Below are 6,000 nucleotides of genomic sequence, written 5' to 3'. Positions count from 1 at the left end.
AAGCCACTCCTTAACAAGAACCGGCAACAGCAACAGTTGGATTTTATGTATTCTGTGATCGTCAACGAGGTGGATTGCTAGACGCAAAGACATAGACCAAGCAGCAGGTAAACCTTTGCCTTGATGTCCTAATTTGTTGTGTCATGTTTGTGTCACATAAAACTGACATCACAGGACGTTTGGACCTCCTTGCTAAACGACCCCACCCACATTGAGGTGGTTGTGAGTAAGTACTAGTGGAAAAGAGCTTAATGTTGCAGGAGAACTGCCTCATCGTACATCAGAATCGTGTATGTTAATGGGAGGAACTGAAGGCCCGTCTTCAGAGATAAATGCCCTTTTTCACCATGGCCTGACATGGCTTTCTTCATGGTCTTCGAATATGCAAGTAAGATTTAAGCATGAAATTAATGTCAGAAGTGGGATTTGAACCCATATCTCCTTTGGGAGACCAGAAGTCCCTGTGCTGAGGAAGGAATGAAGCCTTGAGTCTGGCGCCTTAGACCGCTCGGCCATCCTGACACCATTATGTCCCTGACTGTGTAAAATACGACAAACGTGAACCAAAATGCAAAACGCTACTCCACTTGACTACATTCGACTCAAGTTTTAGGGTTTTCCATGAGGGAGTAACAGCTGGTAGCAGGTACATTTTTAGCACCTACACAGCAGGGATTCGAGTTGAGTCGAGCCGAAAATGTGACATCTACAGACTGCAGGCCACTGATTGGCCAGGGAGTGATGTCACTGGATGAGTAATGAAAGCAAGAGAGGGCCAGAGGCCATGGGTCGTTATTCAGATTTTCCTTATTTTGTTTTAAAGTGAATGATCATACTTGAGCAAAAAGGGAATACAGAAATGACATGAGCCCAAAGAAAGGTAAACGTAATGCCCTTGCGCAATTTTGAATGTTTTTGATTCATATTGTGCATTTCAGGAGGTTTGTGATCATTCAAAGAGGCACCAGTGAGGACGCTGTGATGGTGGTAACAGAGCTGAACTTTGACTTTAAGTGCTGGATCAAACATCTGTTGATTATTAAAACTGCTACGCCCAACGTGGGGCTCGAACCCACGACCCTGAGATTAAGAGTCTCATGCTCTACCGACTGAGCTAGCCAGGCTATTCACATGTTATAAAACATGCCTTCCGAAAAAAAAAGAAGAGATAAAACAAGCCTAAAGCCCCTTTCACACTGCCGAATAACCCACGTTTAATTCGCGAATTTAGCGTGTCCGTTGTTGTGTTCACACTGCCGACCCGGGCTGCCGCGTCAACTCGACTCGCCTTTCGACCCGCGTCGGACCCTAGTCTTTTTGCCGAGCCGAGTTTGATGTGAACACAATCGACGCGGGTCGGACGTGTGCGTGACGTGAGGAGTTTAGGCTAAAAGACAGAATGGACAACTGATTCAGAACAACAGCGACAGGTGAGGACAAGTTTTACTCTTTTCTAGCCTACATCAAGTTGGAGACATTTTTTAATATGGCCAACTGGGGAGACAAGGAGGTCCGCGAGCTCCTCAGCCCCCGAGCAGAGGACGTTATTTTCCGCCACATTTCGGGGACGGTGAAAGATGGACCTCTGCTGGAAGGGCTGGCGAGAAAGATGGGAGAGCGCGGTTTCCCACGCAGCAAGACGCACCGTAAAGTAACATCTCCATGAACTGCATTGCAAAAATGAGTTCTCAAGGTGTCCCGCCATCGTTTGTTTGAAAAATTTGATGCAGACAGGTGTATTTCACCCTACCTCCGGCGCATGGCTTGTGACTACGTCATTGTACACGCCCAGCATTTCATGTGTTTCGTGTGACGCTCTGCCACTGGGCAACTCCCCCTGAACTCGGCTTCAGGCGACACGGGTCACCCTGACACCCCAAGCGTTCACATTAATCGACGCGGGTCGAAGGTGCAATTTGGACCCGCTAAGATAGCGGGTCGCAGTGTGAAAGGGGCTTTTGTAAGCTTTCTGAGATTTAGAATGACATCGGAACACATTCCTCCCTTTTCTACCTCTACCTACTCCACTCGACTGGATCCCACTCAGCTGTTAGTGTTTTCCATGAGGTAATACCACCTGGCACCAGGTGGTACATTTTTAGCACCTACTCGGTCGGGGTCGAGTTGAGTCGAGCCGAAAATGTGACATCTACAGACTGCAGGCAACTGATTGGCCAGGGAGTGATGTCACTGGATGAGTCATGAAAGCCGCTCCTTAACAAGAACCGGCAACAGCAACAGTTGGATTTTATGTATTCTGTGATCGTCAACGAGGTGGATTGCTAGACGCAAAGACATAGACCAAGCAGCAAGTATACCTATGCCTCAATGTCCTAAATTGTTGTGTCATGTTTGTGTCACATAAAACTGACATCACAGGACTTTTGGACCTCCTTGCTATAACGACCCCACCAACATTGAGGTGGTTGTGAGTAAATACTAGTGGAAAAGAGCTTAATGTTGCAGGAGAACTGCCTCATCGCACATCAGAATTAATAATAATAATAATACATTTTATTTATAGGCACCTTTCATAGCCACTCAAGGGGGGTTTTCCTAGAAAGTAGCTAAAGAAAGCCAGGCTGTAGCCGGAAAGCGTCGCTTGAACTAACACCATCTCCCAATTAAGCCTCAAGTCGTTCCATGAAGCCAGCTCAGCTGCATCTCAGTGAGGCTGATCCAAGCGAGGCTTACATAGCCTGGCTAAGTGCGAGTGTACGAGGAACGTAAGAAGCCCTGACGAGTGGATTGTGGAAAAACGGAGATGGCAGAAAAGGAGAGCAAGACAAGCGCTTTTATTTTTTCGGCAGCTGAACAAATAATGCTTATGGAGCTGCATGAGGATTTTAAAAGTGTCATCACCAGAAATGGTAATACAGCTGTGATCAATAAAGCGAAGAAACGGCATGGCAAACAACTGCAGACAGACTAAATGCGTAAGTTATGAAAGTTTCATACCATTGTCAATTGTTAAACATTTATTTTACTGTCCTCATGTATTTATGCTCTCCTCTTTGTGTTATAATGTGTTTACATAAAGCATGCTGAATTGTCTCTGTATGAGATGTACAGCACAAATATACTGGCCCTGCTCAGTTTATTAATAACCCAATAATCGACACGCATCATCATACTTTGTGACCATATTATCCTGAGTGTGTGACCCACATATTATTTTTTCACTGTTACATCTCAACAGGAGCAATCTTAACAGCCAAAAGCGTACCTGGCAGCAGGTGAAGGTAAAGTACAGGAAAATATTTCAGTGGTAAGTAGCCTTTGAAGAAATGTGTTTGTCCAATAAAGAGAGCGCCAAACTAGATATGGAATACAAGAAACTGAAAATAAAAAAGATCAAGCTGGAGATTATGAAACTGGAGATGGACGTTAGTATAAATTCAGATAAAGGAGAATTTCGTGTTGTGAACTGTATTTAATTCTGTTTTCTCTCCACAGCTTGAGAAACATGTAATAATAATTAAACAATTCAACACAACTTGAACTCAAACTTGTCATTATAGTACGGTTCATGCAACGTGTTAGAAATTTGTTTTTTACATTTATATTCACAGTGGGGTGCCATGACCAAAACGTGTGGAAAGTTATAAATCATCTCTGTCCATTTAGCCTTCTTACACTTGCTCTGACTTAAACTGCTACTGTGTCAATGCTAAATTATGAAAAGAAGTTCTAACTCAAAGGTCACAACAATAAGGATCAAAGGAAATATGTGTCCCTGTATAGGTCCCTCACTGTGTCAGGAGAAACTGAGTCCTTTCAGGCACTCGAACCTGCAGGGACTCAACGAAGAAAAGACTTCAGCCTGAAAAGTTGTCCACAAGACAAAATGTATAAAATATGAAGTATACTATTAATTTAAGATAGCTCTGTCAGAAGTCAGCCATGGTGCCTGAGAACTTTAAGCAATGAACCTGTATTTAATTTGGCCAAAGGTCATTTCTATCCGTGCCCTTGTTTTAGCATGTGCATGTGCATGTGCATGTGCATGCTTCTTTCTGAACACAACACCCAGTGTGGACACATCATGGCTGGGACAGCAGCAGCAGCCACAAACACGTCCAAACTTTCTGTATTCAGCAGATGTGGAGAGGGCTCCTCAGGAATATAGCGGATGTATCACTTTTTAAAGAAAGTCCACCAAAACTTTGGACACATTCTGAGTCTCCACAAATGAAGAAGAAATGTTGTTGAAGTCAGTTTGTCATTTTATCGAGGTCTCTCTGCTCTTTGTGTAACTTAAATATTCTACATCTGAAATGATTCTTTATAAAGTATTTTATTCAAATAAAACGATAACCTCTGATCTGAAGACAGCTGATTTAGTGCTGGTCACATGATCACATCATTTATTGATTAAAAACATGTTAGATTTGTACAAAAGAGCATCAGATTATCAACACTGATTATTTTAGATCTAAAGAAATGAATGATCACTTTTCTTTGTGGGACACGTTTCCATCAAAGTGTGGAGAATCAGTGTGAGACGATATGAATGAATGAATGAGTTCAGAGTTGGTTCAAACAGCTCTTCAACATGTTGAACTCATCAGTTACAGAGGAGACGGAGAGTTCATTTAAGGGCTGTAAATCATCTTTAATGGTGCCACATGTCTCCAGTTTGTCTTTATTACCATAACTGGACAAACACAGATAATCAGGACTGAATAAATGTTACTAATCCATGTTCAGTTCAGCTCTAATGTAACTAATATCTGCTGGAACTGGGACGGAAGGGGACTTTTTTGCCCTCTTGTGGTGTAAAGATAAACTGCATGATGTCAGTTTCATGATGCAGAAACTCCGTGAAGAAAATAAATGTGGAAATATATAGACTTTTCTCATCTTCTTTTTGAAGCTCCAACCTCCATCATATCATAAAGAGCTCATCCATCCTTTCCCTGTTCCTGCTGCACACACCTGTTGTAGGATAAGCAGCAGGATATCAGAGGCTTCTGAGGTGACACCACAGTCTGGAATGCAGATGTTGGTCAATTGTTCAGAACAACATACTCACACTCACACACGCACCAAATTAAGCACAAGCTGTGTTTGTAGAACCAACAGGAGGCCTTTGATGTCTGCAGTGATTTTAGTGGCATTAAGACTCATTAGAGCGGAGTTATTGAATATTTCTGTAGCAGGTGTTGCACTTTGTAGACGGTCCCTTGGCCCTCGCCTCTGCGCCTACTGCACATGGAGACTAATGTTATTTTCCTGCACAGGGCTCTCAAGTTTTCAAGTTTGCTTGGAGTGAGATTCGGGTGGGGCAGGGGCCGGCCGTGTGCGCGGGGGGTTTCTTTCGTTTTTTTTTTTGGGGGGGGGGGGTCCCTTGCAGTATCCCATCGCCATAAACTAGCTACTTAAAGAACAAAGAAATTGTTTTATTTATACCAAAATCACAAATCTTCACTTTTACACTAAATTCTGCTATATTTTAAAATAAATTGTTTTAGGTATGCAAAGTCTTAACAAACAAAAAACAGACAAATTAAATTAAGAAAAACAAACATAACCCCAAATGGGCCCCTTGAGCAGTCCCTCTCTGTGTGTGTTTGTAAGTGTTTGTGGCAGATTTTGATGCTTGATGACTGATATTGGGGGCTCCCATTTAAAGCACTGTGGCTCAATGTCAGTCATTTTCACAGTCATGATGGATGACAGAGTTCCATTCAGAGCCAACGTGTTCCTGGTCTTGGTTTTATTGAGCCCCACCATGGAAAAAACCCTCTCTGCATCAGCATTTCAGTGCGGCAGAACTAATACCAGTTTGGCAATTGTAGATAGCCTTGGGAATCTGCTCATACCAGTCACCTTAACCACGGAAGCCTAATTACACTCCTACATATTTTTCATTTTTCATTAAGTTCCTCATGTCAAAGGGTGTGTGCTGAATATTTAGACCTACTACTCCAACGAACACTTTAATCGGCAGGTATTGGTCTTTTACAAAGAGTAGGAATACTATAGTAACTAATAAAA

At 42.7% G+C, this 6,000-nt stretch overlaps 2 non-coding genes across 2 annotated transcripts; both read right to left on the bottom strand.

Moving 5' to 3' along the window:
* Positions 1–411: 411 nt before the first annotated feature.
* Positions 412–522, bottom strand: trnal-caa (transfer RNA leucine (anticodon CAA)). The gene is made up of 2 exons: positions 485–522; positions 412–457 (listed from the first exon to the last, which is right to left on the bottom strand). It is a non-coding gene; the product is annotated as a tRNA-Leu (tRNA).
* A 529-nt stretch (positions 523–1,051) lies between these two features.
* Positions 1,052–1,124, bottom strand: trnak-cuu (transfer RNA lysine (anticodon CUU)). The gene has a single exon. It is a non-coding gene; the product is annotated as a tRNA-Lys (tRNA).
* Between the last annotated feature and the right edge of the window lie 4,876 nt (positions 1,125–6,000).

The sequence above is a fragment of the Odontesthes bonariensis genome, chromosome 17 (genome assembly GCF_027942865.1).
Source record: "Odontesthes bonariensis isolate fOdoBon6 chromosome 17, fOdoBon6.hap1, whole genome shotgun sequence".
Classification (NCBI taxonomy): domain Eukaryota; kingdom Metazoa; phylum Chordata; class Actinopteri; order Atheriniformes; family Atherinopsidae; genus Odontesthes; species Odontesthes bonariensis.
Note: the sequence above shows the minus strand (reverse complement) of the source record. Positions and strands in the feature narration are given on the sequence as shown.